General features: G+C 43.9%; 1 protein-coding gene across 1 annotated transcript in view; it reads left to right on the top strand.

Moving 5' to 3' along the window:
- Positions 1–6,947: 6,947 nt before the first annotated feature.
- Positions 6,948–23,169, top strand: part of LOC126252785 (facilitated trehalose transporter Tret1) — a 219,586-nt gene continuing 203,364 nt past the window's right edge. The window contains exon 1 of the mRNA XM_049953717.1: positions 6,948–7,106. The gene's annotated coding sequence lies outside the window, so the exon portion shown is untranslated. The remainder of the gene's footprint in view (positions 7,107–23,169) is intronic.

Genomic DNA, 23,169 nt, shown 5'->3' with positions numbered 1-23,169 from the left:
ATAATATTGATGTGTACAATCACAATGCTAGTTATTAAACATATGTATACTTTTCAGTGCTTGTGACACGAATTTGACATCGCTTATAGAATGTATATTGTCACGGATCCAATAAATGTAAACAAATAAAATAAACCAATAAATATCAGACAGTATTTGTTTCTGACACGTTTTCTGGACTGTTTCCTTTTCTTCGAAGAGTCCTGTATTTGGACGCACAATTTGTTTCATTATATCTTTCGAAGGTAGCGGCCGTTACTGATATTGATACCTTCTTGGCCTTGAAATTAATTATAAAGAGCAGGATTCGTTACAACTTAACTACGATGTCCAAGGCATTCTACATCCGTTCCCAAGCAGTTAAAAATTGTAGTTGATATACAATGCTTACGCGAAGAAAAATACATGCTCATAAGCAGATTAGTTATAGATATCTACTAAGTAATGTATGACGCGTCATTTAGCATGAGATTTAAGATTGAGCTGAGTATCCCAGACACCGAAAGCGTTGGGCAGCCACTCTAATCCTTGACTGGTCGGATCTGGGCGCTAGGTTGCGGGCATCTCTTTCGATGGCGCCCCAATGTGCTCAACTGGACTGAGACAGGGTGTCTTGGACGATTATACTGCAATCCATAAACTGCTCGTCAACCCATTCTAACAGCTGTCAGAGTGAGATACCTGGACCGGTTGAGATACCTCAATGTTCTGCAGAGATTAAGCGAAAGAACTTGCTCTACTTCTAGCAGTAGTTTATCGATTGTCGCTAGAACAACAGATGGGTACCAAGCGAGTAGGAAAAAGAGAAAGTAATTCCTGTTTTCAAGAACGATCGTCAAACATACACATAATTACAGACCCACGTCGCTCAGTAAGTTGACCGGCTGGAGTGACCGAGCGGTTCTAGGCGCTACAGTCTGGAACCGCGCGACCCCTACGGTCGCAGGTTCGAATCCTGCCTCGGGCTTGGATGTGTGTGATGTCCTTAGGTTAGTTAAGTGTAAGTAGTTCAAAAGTTCTAGGGGACTGATGACCTCAGAAGTTATGTCCCATAGTGCTCAGAGCCATTTCAACCATTTCGAACAGTAAGTTGGAATACTTACTAGTCCGCAACGTAAAAACATATTGCCAAAAATAAGACAAGAGTGCAGCATATAAAGTACCGTGCCCCAGTTGTCCTGCCTACATTTAGGGAAAACAGGCAGGAGTCTCAAAGTACGTTTCCAAGAATACGTGAATCCCTTCAGATATAACCACTTCAAAAATTTGCCACACTAAGAAAGAAAACAAAATATTTGCTAGTATCCCTTACCTAGACCCCATTTCACAAAAATATCGCTATCCTGTCTTTAAAAAATCACAGTTGCATTCTCTAGCAACCGTAAGTTGGAAGACATACTAATCCACAACATAAACACAATGTATGCTGGAAACTAAATATGTAATTAACGGGACAGAAAACAGTTTGGTAGTACTACACAATAAAGCTAATGGTGAGAACCTAAATCTGTTACAGGAACTGTAAATGTAGCTCCATAAAATTAGAAATGGTGATTCCATGTTAACTGAGAAGAACGGTTTCGATAGCCATAGCTATTTTAGTAATTATTTTAAATTTAGTACCTTACATATAACAATTTATTTTAAAACTCTGATATCTGTCATTAAATAATTAACTTTATCTTTGCTCAAATCAGATTAAACAATAAACTTTATCGCCGGCCGGGGTGGCCGAGCGGTTCTAGGCGCTACAGTTGGAACCGCGCGACCGCTGCGGTCACAGGTTCGAATCCTGCCTCAGGCATGGATGTGTGTGATGTCCTTAGGTTAGTTAGGTTTAAGTAGTTATAAGTTCTAGGGGACTGATGACCTTAGATGTTAAGTCCCATAGTGCTCAGAGCCATTTGAAACATTTTGAATAAACTTTATCCCTGAAGTGTTTTGAAATGTACGAACAAGTGTGCACATTGAGTGATACGATGTGCTGTTACGGAATGGATAAATCAACGTTTGCAAACAGTTAAGCGTTAAAAATATTCTTCCTGGGTCTTCCAGTGAGTTCTTTTATTGTTTCTCACCATATTTTCCGTTATTTGACACGCGAATTTCGAAATTTAAAATGTAACGGTTTTGTCCTGAATTCAGAGAGCTGTCTTTAGGTAATTTATTTACATTTACATTTTTTTACAAAAATTTTAATGCCTGGATCGTATTTACATAAAACAATTAAAATAAGACGATTAGCTAGCTTCGATTGCAAGTAACAACCATATTCAAATCATGTATATACAGAATATGGGTTGATCACGAACTGGATATACCAGTAGTAATCATCATGTTGTGACAGTGCTCGTGTAGAAAGCAACATAAATAACGATTTTTTTAACAGCAGCAACAAGACTGAACAAGTTCATCGAAAAAAGGTTTTTATGCAACGGCACAAAAATTGAGAAAGGTTCAACATGATGGTTGCCTTTCTCACAGTCGCAAGTTAACAGCTGGTTTGTTCAATCTGCGTCTCGCAAGAATATGGTGTGCAGTCACAATTATCTCCTTGACTGCAAGGTAGCAAATTCAGTCTATAGTAAGGCTCATTTGAAAGTGTTGTGTTAGCAAGTACGACAAAAAAATATTAGACGCAAATAACTCACCATGTGCATCAGGGCCGGCCGAAGTGGCCGTGCGGTTAAAGGCGCTGCAGTCTGGAACCGCAAGACCGCTACGGTCGCAGGTTCGAATCCTGCCTCGGGCATGGATGTTTGTGATGTCCTTAGGTTAGTTAGGTTTAACTAGTTCTAAGTTCTAGGGGACTAATGACCTCAGCAGTTGAGTCCCATAGTGCTCAGAGCCATTTGAACCATTTGTGCATCAGGAGGGCGACAGAAGACGAGTGTGCGGGAGGTGCAGTCTTCTATGAGACTATCGTCGACATTCAAGAAATATTAAAAAAAAAAAACAATAACTTGTTCCATGAAAACTGAATGAAAAATGTCGCGTCACAATGATCACAAAGGTTTCACCATCAAGGCTGAAGGTAAACTCCTTGGGAGTTACAAATCGAGCAGGACGTTCAGTTAGGTATCCAGTCTTAAGAATATATATAGAATCATACTGGTGTAATGGAGCTGATGGAATGTGATGGTATGCAACCGAATGTGAAACAGTCTGTAGTGAAGCTTATCGTGCAAATGACTATCCTTAAGAGATAGCTGTAGATGGTGCGATAATATGTTTTATAGGTACGGAAAAAACAAACATTCAAAGTCTGAATTTGTGCAGTGGTACCAGATGGTAGGAAATGCAATGTCACGCACTTTTCCGGAATGATAGTTTGCTCTAAAGGAGTATGACTTTTATACACAGACCAGAAATTAAGCGAAAGCAAGTTATTTTGACCAGCTACTGGCTATTGGCCAAAAGCAATGCTGATGTAGTTCTCTTACTCCCACTTTCCCACTCTTGCTTTCTGTGACGTAAATATATTACGAGCACGAGAAAGAATCGTAGAGTCGCAGAGCACCTCTGAGTTCTCGTAACACAATAAATAACTTTCCAGCCAATTTACCATCCAGATTAACAGTCGGCATAATTGTACACGAATGCGTTAAGGCACTGATGTTAGTAATGGTTCAAATGGCTCTGAGCACTATGGGACTTAACATCTGAGGTCATCAGTCCACTAGAACTTAGAACTAATTAAACCTAATTAACCTAAGAACATCACACACATCCATGCCCGAGGCACCATTCGAAACTATGACCGTAGCGGTCGCACGGTTCCAGACTGAAGTGAGCAGAACCGCTCGGCCACGCCGGCCGGCCATTGATGTTGGTAGACTTTGATACAGCTCTCCCGGCACGCCTAATTTCCAGCGTTCCTTTCATGTGCATTTCCTCTTCAAATCCCTATTGACTGAAGTTGAAACCAAATTCCTTACTGAACGATGGAATAAAACTGTTTATCTCATCTACAAATTTTTGGGCCGATTCCGCAGTTTGCTGCGCATAGTCAAGTTGACGCTTTGTTTGATATGTCGTTATCTTACGTCTTCCTATTCTGAAGCACTGTTTGAAGTTATGTAAGCATCCATGCTTCCCTTGAAATCACTGTAATCTATGTCGCTCGCAGTTGCACCTGCATGCGCAAACACTGGCTTTTGTAACAAGTGCGCCTTGTTCTCCCTTGAATATCCATAGTTCTTATTATGCTCATCACGGTCATATTTCTGCGGACTTGTTCGAAATCTGTTCATGATTTTTCTGTAGTATGCTGTGGATGATCTTCCATGTACGTAATTGTGTTTAGTACCCACTCATTGGAGAACGATTGTCCTTTACTACGTTTTCACAGGACACTGGATTTGTGGCTCTCTGTCCGACAAGGATGATGAACTATGTGGCTTGACACCTGTTTCGCTATTACTTTGACTTGTTAAGCACGTATCGTCATCATTGTATTCTTCCTGTACATTGTCCGCACAGTCGAGCGCATACGACACCACACATTCCACTGACTGATCTGGCAGAAACGTTAATATTTCATCTGCCATTTCTTTCTCACTCTGTGAAATTTCTTGGGTTCCTTTCTGACGAAATATGAACTCCTGCAACTGTTGTTGCAGACATAATGCATTTTTAGCTGTTTATCGTTTCCATATTTCTTCTCTGTATCGATACCACTAGCACTCTAACATTGTTGTGAGTCACTCATCGACTGAGCAGTTCAGCTACACCCCGTAGCCTCATTCTGCGCTCACCATTAGATACCTCCAGTCCCATCCCCCGTTGTCATTAGCAGCCAATATTATGGTTGCCAATATTGGCCTTTTGCGACCTCGCACTCAAGGGATTTCTTGTCAGTCTTGTTGTTTGTGTTCAAAAACATATTACTTATTCACGTTGCTTTCCACACTAACAGACGTCGCAGCACGATGAATACTACTGATATATCCAATTCGTGTTCAACCCGCATTTGTTATACGCATTATCTGAAAATGGTTGTTAGCTAGTCATCCTATGTTAATTGTTTTATATAAATACTGTCGAGCTATTAAAAAAATTTTTGATTTTATAATTTATTTATTATTATTATTTTTTTTTTTTGATAATGTAACATGCTCAGAAACAGGAACGTATACTTCGCATCCTCGCTCAAGATCATAGGCGAAAAGTGTATTAAAACGGTATGCATCTGATTATTGACCCATAGTGTCCGGAATGCATCGTGCGATTTAATGAAATGAGAAAATTTGTGGCTGAAGGCGTTATTATTCATTTTCCGTGTACACAACTGGCCATTAAAATTGCTACACCAAGAAGAAATGCAGATAATAAACGGGTATTCATTGGACAAATATATTATACTAGAACTGACATGTGATTACATTTTCACGCAGTTTGGGTGCATAGATCCTGAGAAATCAGTACCCAGAACAACCACCTCTGCCCGTAATAACGGCCTTGATACGCCTGGGCATTCAGTCAAACAGAGCTTCGATGCCGTGTACAGGTACAGCTGCCCATGCAGCTTCAACACGATACCACAGTTCATCAAGAGTAGTGACTGGCGTGTTGTGACGAGCCAGTTGCTCGGCCACCACTGACCACACGTTTTCAATTGGTGAGAGATCTGGAAAATGTGCTGGCCAGGGCAGCAGTCGAACATTTTCTGTATCCAGAAAGGCCCGTACAGGACCTGCAACATGCGGTCGAGCACTATCCTGCTGAAATGTAGGGTTTCGCAGGGATCGAATTAAGGGTAGAGCCACGGGTCATAACACATCTGAAATGTAACGTCCACTGTTCAAAGTGTCGTCAATGAGAACAAGAGGTGACCGAGACGTGTAACCAATGGCATCCCATACCATCACTGCGGGTGATACGCCAGTATGGCGATGACGAACACAAGCTTCCAATGTGCGTTCACCGCGATGTCGCCAAACACGGATGCGACCATCATGATGCTGTAAACCGAACCTGGATTCATCCGAAAAAAAAAATGACATTTTGCCATTCGTGCACCCAGGTTCGTCGCTGAGTACACCATCTCAGGCGCTCCTGTCTGTGATGCAGCGTCAAGTCTAACCGCAGCCGTGGTGTCCGAGCTGATAGTCCATGCTGCTGCAAACGTCGTCGAACTGTTCGTGCAGATGGTTGTTGTTGACTCAGGGATCGAGACGTGGCTGCACGATCCGTTACAGCCATATAGATAAGATGCCTGTCATCTCGACTGCTAGTGATACGAGGCCGTTGGGATCCAACACGGCGTTCCGTATTACCCTCCTGAACCCGCCGATTCCATATTCTGATAACAGTCATTTGATCTCGACCAACGTGAGCAGCAATGTCGCGATACGATAAACCGCAATCGCGATAGGCTACAATGCGACCTTTATGAAAGTCGGAAACGTGATGGTACGCATTCCTCCTCCTTACACGAGGCATCACAACAACGTTTCACCAGGCAACGACGGTCAACTGCTGTTTGTGTATGAGAAATCGGTTGGAAAGGTTCCTTATATCAGCACGTTGTAGGTGTGGCCACCGGCGCCAACCTTGTGTGAATGCTCTGAAAAGCTAATCATTTGCATATCACAGCATCTTTTTCCTGTGGGTTAAATTTCGCGTCTGTAGCACGTCATTTTCGTGGTGTAGAAATTTTAATGGCCAGTAGTGTATTTTCAATAAAGTCCCGTCCACAACCGCGAAACTTCGATAAACTTTTTTTTTCTTTTTTTTAGCAAATCTGTCATGGTGACACGGAGTGCGACGGCGTGGCGCTTGATTTGACAGCCGCCGGCTGCGCGGCGCGGTGGCCGTCTGCTCGCGGCTGTTGGGCCGCCTCGCGGCGTGGTGCGGGTCACGTGACCGCTGCGGACGTCGCGCGGCTCGTGAGCGCTGGAGGGGCGAGGGAGGGAGGGGGCGGCTATAGCGGCCGCGCGCCTCGCTCTCGTAGACACAGTGCAGCTCGGCCATCCAGTTCTGCGCACAGCCGGTTCCGCAGCAGCAGGTAGTTTCGCTGACCGCCGCCGACCCCGACAACGCCGCCGTCGCCACCGCCGCCGCCCACATCCCCGACATACGGTGCGCCGCCCCACTGCCCTAGGGTGAGTTCCAGCCGCTGCTGCTCTCCTGACCACTGTCTTCCGCCGGCGCCACGCAGAAGAACAGCGAAGTGCCGGGCACACTGCGTTGTCGCCGGCGAAGCAAACAGTGCGACGACAGAGTGCGACTTTTGTTCGAGACATCATATAGCTTACAGTGTACCTATCGTTTCCCATTCCTTTTCCTATTACATTCCACGCGTTTATTCGCGAGATTCGGCTGAATTCTGAGGTACTAAGGCCCTTCGGATGTTCGTAATAAGTTGTGTTGCTGTGTTCTTTCTACGTCTACAATATAGGCCTTTACTATGAGCTGCATAGCAGACAGTACTTCCCATTGTGTCAGGTACTAAAATTTCTTCCCATTACACTTGCATATGGAGCGCTGGAAGAATGATAAGCGTCTGTGTGTTCTGTGATTGGCCTAACGTTGTCTTCGCGGACTGTACCACAAAATGAGCAGGGGTTTGTAGTATGTTCCTAAACTCCTCACTCAGAACTGTTTCTTGAAACGAAAGTAGGCCTTCACGGAATAATTGGCGTCAATTTTAAAGCGTCTGGGAGTTCAGTCTTTTCAGCACCTCAGTGGCGCTACCCGTGGACTAAATAAACCTGTGATCATTAATCCTGCCTCTTGTATTACGTTGGTGCATAACGTTGTGTTTTTCCATATGTTTCATAAACACAACATATACACATAACACAGATTTCAGTCATCAGTAATATATCCTCCTTCACAGCTGACTTCGGTGTTACCGTACACCGTCTGCTGGCCACTATGCGATTCTGCGACTGTAGAAATCACGTAGTTTTGAGACGAAGATCTCGTCGAGCCATGTTTGGAGAGCATCTTTATCCGCCAAGAATGTTCCTTGAAGGCTGTTCTATTGAGAGAGGAATAGGTGAAAATCTGGTGGCTCAAGATCAACTGAATAACATTGATGCCCAATGACTTCCCGACCCAACTCCTATGTAGCGTTTTTTGTCAGTCTACCAGAATGCAGGCTAGCGGTATTGTGATGTAGCGTCACTTCAAGCACTCTTCCTGATCGTTGTCCTTGGACTGCAACCGGCCGCTGTGGCCGAGCGGTCCTAGGCGCTTTAGTCTGGAACCACCTGACTGCTACGGTCGCAGGTTCGAATCCTGTTTCGGGCATGGATGTGTGCGATGTCCTTAGGTTAGTTAAGCTTAAGTAGTTCTAAATTCTAGGGGACTGATGACCTCAGATGTTAAGTCACATAGTGCTCAGAGCCATTTGAACCATTTTGTTTTTCTTGGACTGCATCTGTAACACGTCTCAGTTGTCGACAATAAATGCCGGCAGTGATGGTTATAGCTCGGAGAATCAATTCGTAGCACACCACACCGTCACTGTTCCACCAGTTGCATAACTTTACCTTTCGTGGATGGGCGCAGGTTTTGGAACTGGGAGTTGCTGCTTTGTTTGGGCTCAACCATTCCATTCTTTTCCTTACGTTAGTATAAAGACACCATTTCGCGTCACCAGTAACGATACGGGATAAGAATGGTAGATGCTGTTCACGAGCCAGTTGACGTCGAACAAGTAGAAATACACATATGGCCAACCGCTCATTTCTGTGGTTTCGGTTTAGAGCACACTCAATTTTGAAACATTTCCCTGTGTATACAAATGTCGCACGATTGTGGAATGACAACAGTTCATCACATTCACCAATTCTCGGGTACATTGTCCTGGATCGTTTTGGATTTACAGGATCTTCGTCAAACCTTGAAGGTCTTCCTGAGCGTGATGACTCATTAATGTCAAAACAATCCTCCTTAAGACGAGAAAACTAATATCTTGTCCGTGCTCTGTCCAATGGCATTATCCCCGTACACGGTGCAAATGTTCCAGCGTGCATCCACTGCATTCACCCCTCTACTGAACTCAAACAGAGGAATATGTTGGAATGTTCCAATTTCTCCACTTGGCACTCCATTTTTTAGCCTCTACAGATCCACTCACTATCTCTAAACGACAAAATGACAATACATAAACTCACATAGCAAGAGTGAACTAAAAAAAATTACCATTTATAAATAAACCCATAGCAACCGGAATACCAACATGCAAAACATAAACTTTACGAACTTGTGCACCAACACAATATGTAGTAACGACGATACCATTACTTTTCTTTTTTTTGTGCCGGTTTTCCCGCGGAGACGCAGGCTCGGCATGGTTGATCGGATGTGGCAACGTTAGTTGAAGGGGTGGCCGGATGCCCTTCCTGCCGCCACCCCGTACTCCCCTGGGAAGGAATTAGTGTACCCCAGCTGTCTGCGACTAGTGTAATCCATGGAATAGTGCGAAAGTGTTCAGATGTCTGCGAACCGTGTAACTGAGGTGGGACGTGGGGACCAGGCAGGTATTCACCTAGGGGGATGTGGAAAACAGCCTAAAAACGACATCACCTTTATATGCTGTTATATTTAACCTGTTTCGGCGTTACAGTACGCCAGCTTCAGGCCCCTCTGTGATTCTGGCTCATCACGTTGATATCGGGAATCATCACAATGCTTTATGTAGATGGTGCAAAAAGATATTGGCGTCCAGAAAACTTCTTATCGTCTGTATTACGACTGATTCTTGATGTTGACCTTTTCACGCAGTATCGTAGAGTGGCCAGGAGACGCAGGAAACGGTGTACGGTAACACCGAAATCGGTTCCATAAAAAGTAAAACGAGTAAATACATGTGATGAAGTTGTAGTTACTACATATAAGGTACGATATCAGCTATTGTCCGAGTATCCACCAGGAGATGGATGTACGGAAATTAATTCAGTCCTTCTTTGTATGCGACCAATATTAATCCTGTTTGGTATGTATTCTTAATAAGCATCCCACACACTTGAGCTTTATTGTAGGATGAATCGCACGGGTATTTTGTAAGCCCTCCCTTTAGCGTGTGTGACTGCCCTTCGCCAGTATCTCACCAATGAATCGCGCGTACTAGACAAACGACTGAACATATGCGATACGTCCGTTTCAGATACATTCTAGTTTTTGCACCCAGGTAGTCGTTTGAGTTGACTGATTCCGATTGACACCGTAATCGTGGAATACTTGGTTTTTGCGTTTTGTGAAGTGCACAGTTTTACATTTCCGAATATTTAAAACGAAAACGCCAATATTTGTTCACTTTGAAATCTTATCACAGTGACACTGAATTTCTGTGCAACATTTTTCAGAGAGTAGATCATCATAGTTAATTGCATCATCAGCCAAATATCCGAGATTCAGTCTTAACGTAGGCCGTGGTGTCCGGGCGGCTCTAGGCGCTACAGTCTGGAACCGCGCGACCGCTACGGACGCAGTTTCGAATCCTGCCTCGGGCATGGATGTGTGTGATGTCCTTAGGTTAGTTAGGTTTAAGTAGTTCTAAGTTCTAGGGGACTTATGACCACAGATGTTGAGTCCCATAGTGCTCAGAGCCATTTAAACCATTTTTCAGTCTTAACTTTGTCTGCCAGGTCACTAATTCGTGCCGTTCCATTCTGTGACAATGTATCATCAAATTTGACACGCTTAACATACAGATCGAGAAAGGTGATAGTAAAAGACTATTAGCGTTGTAAAGAACATATCGCGAAAACTGAAAACCTGTGTCAGGCCTGCTCTCGAACCTGTATCCATGCTTTCTGCGAGAAATCTTCTTAATCATTTGGCTACCTGGGCACCTCCATGTTTGACTCAAACTCACATTGATACTAATTTTCATTAGACACAATACGTTCATTACATTACAGGTCCAGAAATTCTTACCGGTTCTCGCTGATATAATTTCACGTCACTTCATCTTCACTGATTTCATCATCAACAATCTAGTCATTGCACTTCACTGTATTTGATTCGGGGCGTATAAGCGATGTAATACACAATTAGTACGAGAATAAGAGTCCGTGGTTGTGGTCAGTTTCAGTAAAATCCGTCTGGGTGTGTGATGGTGTCATGCTAAAATGTGAACGTATCCGCCAAGACTAGGAATTCGTCTCTGGAGATGTTTTAGAGTATAATTATCAACTGCGCCGAAATACTCGTTCATGTAAAACCACAATGAACAATCCAGAAGACTTTTATCGACATTCAATTAGTGTGTCACATTTGGCGACAGTCGCATCATAAAAATAGTGTATTGTTAAATACGTTGACCTAAAATGTAATGCTCATTTAGCAGGAGCACTGAACTGGAACATCAACAATCAGTCTTTAAATTGTTTTTCAGTTAAGTTGGGAGGCAGCTAGGTCCCAGTACCACATGTGTCTTATGACCTGTTTCACCTGTGTCAAGTCATCTTCAGACATGCAATTGTTTGATTTATATATACAAAAAACGAGACTAACTGCATTAGCGTCACGCACGCCTCGACATGTCGGTAGCAAGTGACGGAGCACCAGCGATGCTAATGCGATTGGCCATAAATAAATTACAAAATCAAAATTCAGTACATGGTTTCATCCAGCCAATACTAGTCGGAAAATAAAATACTGTTACGATCTATAGTGTTAATCTGTGCAGTGAAAAAAATCACATAGATTCTCTCGTTGATAAAGAAAGTACGATACTAGAAAACTGTAATCTGTCTAATGGACATAATGGTTATAAAACTCACTCTAGAATAAAAAGTTAGAATGGTCATATGGTTAACTCGTAGCAAAGTGTAACCGAAATGTTGCGAATTCTGAACTGACAAGCAAATGTAGAGTAACGTCTAAGGTATCGCCAAAATTCGACATAGAAAACACAAAAAAAACCTTGTATTCACGACCATGGGGATTGAGAAGATAAAAAAAGTTCAGTGCCACCTTGGCGCCCTTATTATCACTCTCCACTTTCAATGTAGCCTCCAATAAAAATTATAGAGCTTTACTAATTGAAAAGACAGATTATATGGAAGTTGATGGAATTTGAACAGTACAGAGGACCTATCAGGTTTGTTGTCTTCCTTTTATTTTTGCAAGCTATCTTTGGTCTATTTATGTGTATTGTGTTTTGTAATCTAGTTCATTCCATCAGCTCATGCAGAATTAAAAACGAATTGTTTTCAAACACGAGACGTATTCGGGAGGTGTTTGTTTCAGACTGCAAATTGACAATAGCCATTATAAATTTCTATTGTTTTCATATCGCCTTAGTGGTGACACAGTGTAGAATCATTATTATTATTACTCGTCGACAACGAGGACGTAAGTGTTGTTTAAAGCAGGAATCGTTTGTGCCTTTGTTTTGATGAGGCCGTTTCCAGAGGTTTCTTAATATTTTATGGAGACTTTGACAAAACATTCATTGGCATAGCAGCTGAATATTGGTCTTGTGATCTGCTGGTGCGCGAGCAACCTCGACAAAGAAAACGAGGTACGGCTGTTACATTTTCGACCCCTAGGTATCTCGCTGGAACTTATTGGTAATATTTGGAAACATAGCCTGTTAGGTTTCTGAGTAGCAGCAGAGCCGCTGCTCCGCAAAGAGGTAATTCCCCGCCCGACAGCCCAGCATGCATCGGCGGCTGCTTGCAGACCAATCACGACCCGAGACTACGGCCATCTGCTTCCCGACTGCGCGAAACCCTGAAAGTGGCCGCCTCCGATTTACGTAACTTGTGCGTGCGTCTTCAATGCCAGCGAATTCAGATTTAGCGCTCGCTGCGTGCGCGTTTATTTTTGAGAGGCGGGGACAGTTCACGCAGCCTACTGTTTCGGATTGCGTACGCTTGCTTCACTTATATATGAGTCAAAAATAATACGCTTCTTAATACAGCAGACATGAGTATAATCTGAATAACATTTACATATTTTTTCACATTGCTGGCCATTGAAGTTGCAACAAAATGTGGGTGGCATGCAACAGACAACAGTCAACATATTTGGTTATTCAACTGATTAGAAGTTTAGCGCAACCACACAATGTAGTAAGGATAACGCCATGCAGATTATTTATAAAAGCAAAGATTACGCAGTGGGTTTCTTATTCAATTGATTGTTGGCTGCTTGTGAGAATATCATGTTATGCCTCATGCACACGTCAACAGAAGTTTTGTATCACCCCGATACGTCGTGCGGTGGTGTTGCTATTGTGACTATTCCTGTACCGATGGGAAGGTCATCCCTGGCGTTTGTAAACATACACACAGTTAACATGAGTGCTACATACGACGGTTGGAGCTTAAATAGTGGCAACTATTTATTCACAACCGATACAAAAAAATTACATGTTTGCACCTGTTACTGTCCTTCAAAGTATTCACCAGCGTTGTAGCGTTGTGTAGACCCCGTTGCCAGCGATGTGGAAGGCGTAGTATACCGTTAGCAGAGCCTGTTCTGTAGATGGTGCGAATGAAGCGGTCTACTGCCGGTCGAATCTCTGGATCAGTTCTGAAGCGAATGCCACCAAGTGGTTCCTTCATCTTCGGAATCAAATCAAAGTCACAAGGACTTGAGTCGTATTATTGTTCGTTTTTGGAGCATCACCTGCGACCAGCTTTGCGAAAGAAGCGGCGACACTTTCTGCGCAACCCACCCATCATTTTGCACGACAATGCGCGGGCACATACAGCGCAAGCTGTTGCTGCTCTGTTCGGTCGATGGAACTGGGAAGTACTGTACCATCCACCATACTCCCCGGACTTAAGTCCTTCTGATTTTGATCAGAAGATTCCGAAGATTAAGGAACCACTTCGTGGCATTCACTTCAGAACTGTTCCAGAGATTCGACAGGCAGTAGACCGCTTCATTCGCACCATCAAAAGAACAGGCCCTGCTAATGGTATACTACGCCTTCCACATCGCTGGCAACGGGTTCTACACAACTCTGGTGACTACTTTGAAGGACAGTAACAGATGCAAACATATAACTCTTTTGTATCGGTTGTGAATAAATAGTTGCCACAAATATGTTCCAACCCTCGTACATACAGGCAGAACGCCGCACTCGAATGGATTGCAGCATTTCAGTTGAAGGTAAAGCCACTGTAGGGGCGCTTTAGAGATGTCTGTGGAACAGTAGAGTGAACGTCCGTCATGCCACGAAGGAGAGTCGCGACCAATTATGCGGTCCGAATAAACACTTTACGCGCAGAACGCGTATCAACCAGGGAATTTGCTCGACGTGTGCACCAGAATCAAAGTGATGTAGTGCGGACATGGAATCGGTTCCAAGAGACAGGTGGTTTTGAAGACTCACACCGCACAGGCTGTCCACATTCGACAGGTGCAAAGTATGATCGATAGTTACGAATTTTGAGTCAATAGAATCGTGGGTTGAGTGCTCCAGAACTGGATTCGGTGTTTGAAGAGGCTACAGGACGTCATGTATCGCTCCAAATTGTTAGAAGACGGTTGTTTGATGTGAATCTCCATTCCCGAGGACGATGGTGAACATCACGTTGTGCGCAACACATTGGACTCCGTTAAAATGAACAAGAAATCGTACGAAATAGACGCTCCAGGGTTGGCCTCGCACAATGTTTAGGGACGAAGTTAGGGTCTATTTGTATTCTGAAAAACCTGTCAACGTGTTTGGAGATTACTCGGTAACATCTAACAAGGTGGCGACGGGGCGATGTACTTGGGTGGCATTACATGGGGTCATCACACAACTCTCGGGGTTGTTGAGGGTAGCACACTGATGCGCGGTACAGGGACGAGGTTCTGCAACCTCTAGTGGGACCGGATGGCAAACATTTTGGTGACAATTTCATCTTGGTGGATGGTAACTCGCTTGCTCGTTGTACTGTGCTCGTGAATAAGTTGGTTCAGCGTGCTAGGGTCACCAGACGGGGTGGTCTGCCTGTTACCTGGACCTTCTCCGGACATGAACTCAATCGGACGTATGTAGAATCGATTGACATAAGCTGTTTTGATAGCCACGTATTCTGCGCGACTTAGCAGAATCGCCACTGAAGAGTGGGAGCATTTGGATCAGGGATGGTTTGACGATCTCATCCATGGTGTGTCACGACGGATTCAAGCCTGCATCCTTGCAAGGGGACGTTTCACCACGTATTGACGTTGTTCAGGACTGCTATGAAAAACCTCCCGTGGGAAACAGCCGATTTTTCGTTACACAATGTTTTATTAGCCTTTAACTATTTGGCGATCTGGACACGTTGCAGATGAATATATATACATGCTCACAGTCAATTTACCTTTCCTGTGCCTTGAATTTCGAAATAAAGGGGTGATTCAAAACTTTTGTTGAGGCTTGTAAGACAACGAGAAACGTCTATCGGTATTTGTCAGAAATCGACAGCGTCAGGACCTCTGCCTATTGAGGCTGCGGTTTTATTGTTCCTCAACTCTGCTGTATTCCCCAACCGTTATATGAATGTAGAATCGATAGGTTCAAGATGAGCATACTCACCACCACACAGGGTCAAATAGGCACCACGGGATTAGGGCCTGAGAGGACAGATAAACTGCTCGCTCGGCCATGCAGGATCGTGCAACCATGTCAGGCACCTTGAGTCAAGAAACGGGCTTCTTTGCAGAAAAAAAACAAGAATCCACACAAACAGAGCTCTGACGTCTGCAGCACCACTGATGTTAACAAGACGGACATTGTTGCTGTAGACGCGTGCCGACAGTGGCACTGCGCCCAAAGCCAACAATGGTCACTGGATCAGCACCGCTTCGTCCTTCCAGACAAGTTCCATGTGTGGAGTCCCGAGGCCCCGAGAATAACACCACCTTCATCACTATGATAAGGACCAGATTCTGGCGTTCTTGTTCGCAAAGCCGGTAATTTGGTCAGTAATAGTTACATTTCTAATGTGTTAAGACTTGTGGCTGTAGCTTACCTTCGAGGTCACAGTGACCTTATCTTCCAGCAACATAAAAAAAGACTACCTTAATTAAGAACCGAACGTTTCCTGTGTTGACCTATCTCGATACAGGAGATGTTCGAGTGCTACCCGCCAAGAACATTCACGAGGACCTTCACCCATTGAACTGGTCATGAGCTGCCGAGACACTGGCACGCCTCCACTCGCCAACCACTAAGCAATAAGCAATAAGGAATGATGTATATAAATCGTCTAAGCTCAGTTTGACTCTACACCTAGTAGGGTTAGAGCCCTTGTTGACGCTATAGGTGCCAGCTTTGTGTACTAACTTTCACACATTGTACATCTCCAACTACGTATAAATTTGATCATCTTCTCTTCCTACTATATACTCACTATATGTAAAATCTCAAACCGAATAGCAAGAACACTACAAGCAGCAAAGTATGTAATTCAGCATGCTATGTAATTCACAGTGGATCAAAGACTTGTATCGTCTTCTTATACTAAAATTGCCTAGTTCTCACATTCTTTCTTCACATAACGCGTTTCGGCAGGCTGCCGTCATCAGATCAAAAACTCAAAAAATCAATACATCGTATAACGTCATATACTATGTGACATACTATTTGGCGTAATTTTTGGTCTGATGATGGCAGTCGACCGTCTAGTCGGTACAGTCGTTTACAATCTGACGTAACTTTGTTAACTTTTTGATCTGATGATGGCATTATGCTGAAAGTGATTATCCATTTGAAGAAATAAAGTGCCATCTAAACAGACAATTTTTATATAAGTGTATCAAGGTCACCGAACTCAATGAAGAGTTGCTATTTTCCATTATCATGACATGGTTTAACTCTCACCAGAAATGTACTACATCTTTGGAAATTATTTTTTTAAGTTTTCTTTTCGAAAGAATCAACAGTTATGCGACTGAAATGCAAATTAAATAAAACAACCCAGCTCGGCTCTCTTAATGGGATGATACTGACAGAAGACGAAAGGTCGTCTGGCGTATTTCAATGGTATCATTACTGTATACAAAATATGCAGGTCGGCCTAAACCTCTAGGGTCTAAATTACGCAGACAGTAAAAGTGAATATTATTTGAAAATGAATACCTTAGGCGTTGGGAGGTCTTGACGGGCCAGGTACGTGTTTCTAAACAAATTTCATCGGCATTAGTAGTGGTACCTTACAAAACAAGCAATCAGACGTGTTATTCCCCAACTTATCCCCCCGCTATTCATGACGAAATATATTTGGGCAAGCGACATTGTTGCTATCGTCAGGTACCCTGGTCATTTCGTCAAGCATTCAGTCTCCTGTAACGTCTCCGCGGTGAAGTTTATCACTGTCTCGCGACACTTTATGGAAAAGCTAAAGTTATTTAACGTACGGAGTGCCCGGGAAACTGTCTAGAAGTACAGAAAGAAATCCCAAACAGGTGTCATCCTAAATGGGAAGAGTTTATAGTCTTGGGAAGACACATACTAGGAGCTGGGTTGTTCAAGCCACGGAGAACTGGCCAAGATTTTCGTAAGCAATTACTTTATCATTAGAATTTGAGGAGATAGTACACCAAAAAGCACTCGACAATTTGCCAGTAAAATGTACGCTTCGAAGAACAACGTGGAAAGCACTGATACAGCAGTATTTAGCAACTCACTGTCCAGTTGGGGAAGTGTCACTCAGTAGTTTCTGAGCACATGGCAAGTGGCCTAAAGGACGTAGTGATCGACAGCAGAAACAGTACAGAAATCCCAAAGGACAAACCGAGAGGAATCAAAAACACGAAAGCCAAGAATCGTCAATACCGAGCGAGGTGGCGCAGTGGTTAGCACACTGGACTCGCATTCGGGAGGACGACGGTTCAATCCCGTCTCCAGCCATCCTGATTTAGGTTTTCCGTGATTTCCCTAAATCGTTTCAGGCAAATGCCGGGATGGTTCCTTTGAAAGGGCACGGCCGATTTCCTTTCCAATCCTTCCCTAACCTGAGCTTGCGCTCCGTCTCTAATGACCTCGTTGTCGACGGGACGTTACACACTAACCACCACCACCAAGAATCGTCAACAGTGTATGATCAAAACCGCAATAGGAAACAGTGTGTGTGTGCGAATAGTGATGACGACGCCCGGAAAGCTTGCCATACTTCAACAGAACTGAACGAGGAAAGTGTGTCCACTTTCTTCCCAGCTTACGCCACCAGAGGGACTTGCCAACTGACGCCAAGTCCACACTGCCCGCGGTACGGCCTTGAAACGAAGAACAACTTTAGACGCCCATCGCGGCCCATCGTTGGCAAGTCATCTCGATAATGATGTCCGAGTCCAGCGACGATACTAAACAGTGGTTGCATCCCTACCATAAACAACGTTTGCAGGCAGTTGGTGCAAATGATTTCGAACCCAGAGTTCAGTTCTGTAAACTGATAATGCAGTGCAGTACCACAGTGACAACTTCGTACAGTTTCTATCGTTGACGGGTAAGAGAACATTTCAGTATTATGATGTTCGCAACAGCCACAATAACCGAACTTTTAATGGTTAAAATCCAACGCCACTCTCTTCTCGTGCTGTCACCGAATACTTTTTATTAACCTGTGGTCTCAGCTTGTTCAAAGTTAACTAACAGAACCGTGTTATACCGCTGAACGGTGCATATTAACCGGAGTTCATTCGAATTCTGCTGCCACGGAGGTTGGAGATTGTACTCCTTTCTACATAAAAATTCGTCGTCTCTGAACTGTTTCTCTACTGTACGTGGTACACGCTGTTCTAAAATGTGTTCATATCCTTCCGCATTTAGCGTTTTCTTAATTTAAACAATGGTATGACACCATAACCACGAAAAACACGCCCCCGCCGTAACACCACCTCCTCCGTACTTGGCTGTTGGCAGGTGACGTTCTTCAGGCAATCTCCAAACGCATCTGACTGTCACAGGACAAAGCGTGATCCATCACTCCAATCACTCGTTTCCAGCCGTCCACTGTCTAGACGTCGCTCGTTGCACCACCTCGAACGTCGCATAGCGTCGATCACACAAGCGTGTGGCTTATTAGAATCTGCTCGAGTACAGTTGTATCCCATTCTATATAACTATCTTCGCACTGTCATTGCGCTGGTTGGACTGCTGGTAGTACCTTGGAACTCATGCGTGATTCCTTCTGCTGATGTCATGCGACTTCTTTTTTACAACGAGTCTCCACGACGCTCGATAGTTTCTGCTCGTCAGTATATCGGCAACAGTCGACTTTGGTAGCTTGAGAAGAGCTGAAATGTCTCTGGTTTGTTTCTCAGATGACATCCAATGACTATTCAACGGTAGAAGCGGCTGAGCTCTTTCAGTCGACCAATGCGGCTGTTACTGCTTCTCTGATAACTACACAGTACTTCCCGACTTCTTTTTTACTGCCCTGACGTCTAGTGGTTCATTCCGTATTACATATTGGTGTCCGGATAATTCTGATTAAATAGCATATATGCTACAGATTCCGAAGCTAAGGCTCTTCATCAGGTTCCCTTGACTAAATCGAGTTCAAAGCTAGTCCAGAGTAGTAGCAGTACTCGATTTATTTGACTGGTTTCTCACGTCACACGCAAGTTTTCTCCGATGTTATTGCCCTGGTGGCGTCCATTAGGGCATCTCCACCTGCATTTGCATCCACATCTATGAACACACGCCACCCGACGGTGTGTGGCCATGTTCCATTGTTGAATGTCATCTGCGAAGAATAATTGTCAGTGAATCTCCCTATTAGCTTTAACTGTGCGTGTTGACAATGATGTCGAGCGGTTTGGATATATAAGGGTACTCGCGTCTGATTGGCGATACGAATCAAATAAATCAAATAACTTGCATCTGTGGCGGTTCGTCAGTACATTAGTTCAGTATCAGTTTGAAGAAAGAAACAACCTGTAATAGACACCACCTAGAAGCAAATTTACCTGGAGCAATCGGCATGAAATCTTATCAATATTTCCAACGCGAAACGAACGAGCTCTTCCCCCGCCCCCCCCCCCCTCCTCCCCTCCCCCTCAGCTCAGACTCCTAGTACGCTAATTCCACATATACATGGGCATGTATTTCAATCATTTTTGCACTCCAATCTAACGAACTGTGTCGACATACATTATATGATACTAAATGCTGCCAATTATTATACCACTCATTGTTCATAGCATTTTACTTAGTTCAGGTTTTTAGTTGTCGATGCTGGCAGGTCCAGATTTAACACGTACTGTAAATTTATTTAATACTTATCTGCCTTCCACGGTACAACGAATTTCGTCACTAATTCTGCTTCCGTCGATCGCTATGGGTCAAAAGTTTATCAAGATAGTAAAATACAGAGAAAGAGGGTTAACACGGCAGCATTTGATGTTACTCAAGCCGTTGTGAACACGCTTAGTCTTCTTTCTCAAACGACGTAAAGTGGTCCAGAGACTGCTCTGCACTAGACACTTCACTGAGCTTTTTTGCATCGCACTGCTGAGCGGCAAATTAGATCCCAGTCCACTCCACAAATCGCCCGCGGCGTCTCTTATCAGTCAACACAATTGGCTTCATTATCATTCCTCGTCGGCTCTGACGGAGCAATTACCATCGCTTCTTCTGTCGGGCGCCGATAAGATTCAAAGTTTTATCTTTTTGTTTTATCAGGAGACTCTTGAGAAGTCACGTTTGAAGAGCAGCGGCAGGTGTCAAAGTTCGTTACACATACAGCGTTTGTATTCAGGGAGAGAAATTGTTATACAGGTTCCAGTACCACAGTAGTTACCACTGAACACTATCAGTGAAATTCGAAACTGCTGCCAGACTGGGATTCGAACCTGGTAACTTTGCCTTTCGCAGTCAAGTGCTCTGTTAACTGAACTGTGAACCTTCCCTCATAGCTCTTCTTCCGCCAGTAGCTCATCTCTTGCCTTCCAAACTAATTTAAGGAACAATCCGCTACGAAGTAAAAATTATTCTGCAAATAATCTCCCAGCTGTGGCTAATCCATGTGTCCTCAGTATCCTTCCTTCCAGAAGTGCTAGTCCCGCAAGGTACGCGAGAGAACTACTGTGAAATTTATAAGATAGGAGGTAAGGTACAGGCAGAAGTAAAGCCGTTATGTGGACTCGTGAGTTGTTAGTGGATAGCTGAGTCGGTAGGGGACTTGCTCGCGAATGTAAAGGTTCCAGTTTTAGTTCCCGCCCGACTCACTGTTTTGATCTGCCACGAAGTTTCATATCAGCGCAAACTCTGCTTCAGAGTGAAAATTCGTTCTGGAATTTCAGGCAACATGACATGGAGGACAGAAATGTATGTCCGGAGAACGGGGGAGCGGAATGCAGACTTCAATCAATTCAATTAATTTTTCAGCTCTTTTATGCATAAAAGATCGTTCTCCATCAAAACAAACAAATGGCGCTCATAAGCAATCGATTCCCTTTCATCATCTCTATTGTCACCAGGAAAGAAATCATTTCTTGTAATTTTTTATGCTACCGTATCATTTGTACTATATAAATGCAAGGATTTGAATTGTTCCCTATTACTAAGCGATGATTTAAATGAACCATAGAAGCCGTATATTACCGGGAGACTAATGGGATGCGACTGAAATATAATAGAGAAAAATACACGTCAGCCCTTTCTGTTCTTGGAGCGGAGGTTAGTGTGTAACCTACCGCAGATGGATATGAAGCATCCCTTCATGTAGAGACTGCCTAGGGTGCGACCTTATTGGAAGTATCCTGCCCAACAACACCATTAAATGTATTAGAGGAACCACGGTAAACTTGAGGAAGGCCGGACGGGCCATCGAACACGTGTTCAGGGCTCGCAACATTGTGGCACCTGGCTCGATGTTTCGCTTTTATTTCTATCGGTTTTCAACAGCGCGATGTAAATGCAACTTACTTTAAAGACTCTAGAATATATGATATTTTCAGTCGGGAGTTGAACAAATGCAATCCACTGTACTATTCTACTAGCTTATCCGCATGGCACAAGTTAATGAATAACTGCGTTAAACGAGGGACTGGCATTGAAAGAGACAATCACCTACATCTGATGGAACATTCCACAATAAAGGCGATGTATTGATCTAATATATAATAATGACGTATGACGAGGGCCTCCCGTCGCGTAGACCGCTCGCCTGGCGCAAGTCTTTTGATTTGACACCACTTCGGCGACCTGCGCCTCGATGGGGATGAAATGATGATGATTAGGACAACACAACACCCAGTCCCTGAGCGGAGAAAATCTCCGACCCAGCCGGGAATCGAACCCGGGCCCACTCAGCTACCGGGGGCGGACTAGTGATCTAATGATCTCATTCATTCTCAAACAATGAATCTGTAACAAAGCTTGCCTAGTATGTTCAAACCGTGAGGGCCTCAGAGCTGCAACGCACTATCATATGTGTGAAAATAGCAGCAAGATTCATGACACGTCACGAAACTAAAGATACGTGTGATTCATAATAACGCACGTCAACTGCAGAAGCACCGACACATTACTCATAAGCAACGGTATCGACTTAACAGCGAAATGTCACATTAATCAAAGCAGAAGGTGTCATAGTGGTTCAATCACTATGCTCATTCACAACAAGGTTTCCGGTTGCTTTCCCAAACCATTTAATGCGAATGCCCCAATGATTCCTCTAATAAGCGGCACAGATTTATTACACTGTTCTGTCACATTAGTATGACCACCCATCTGTAACCTGAATGACCACTTTTTGTACCGCAGACCACTGCGAGACTTGCGGGAAGAGAGTCAGTGCTGTTCTGGAAAGTACCGCCATGGATGTGGACTCCAGCGCCGTGGCCAGGTGTGACAGATTTCTCCGTTGCGGAACCTTGTCGCGAACAGCCCGATCGACATGGTCCCACACATTCTCGATTGCGTTTAAATCTTGGAAATTTGGTTCCCAGAGGCGTACGGCAAATTCGTCATGGTACTTATCGAACCACGCAAGTGTACTGCAAGTTGTGTGACACATTACATTGTCCTGCTGAAAATAACATCGTGCCGAGGATGAAGAAACTGCATGTAGGGATGGACATGGTGCACAAAGATAGATGCACACTTCTGTTGATCCAGTGTGCCTTCCGCAATGACGCTATCAACCATGGAATGCCAAGAAAAGATTCCCCAGACCATAATGCCCCTCGCTCTCACACTGGACTCACATTTGGGAGGACGACGGTTCAATCCCGCGTCCGGCCTAATTTAGGTTTTCCGTGATTTCCCTA

Source organism: Schistocerca nitens, chromosome 4 (assembly GCF_023898315.1).
Source record: "Schistocerca nitens isolate TAMUIC-IGC-003100 chromosome 4, iqSchNite1.1, whole genome shotgun sequence".
Lineage (NCBI taxonomy): Eukaryota > Metazoa > Arthropoda > Insecta > Orthoptera > Acrididae > Schistocerca > Schistocerca nitens.
Note: the sequence above shows the minus strand (reverse complement) of the source record. Positions and strands in the feature narration are given on the sequence as shown.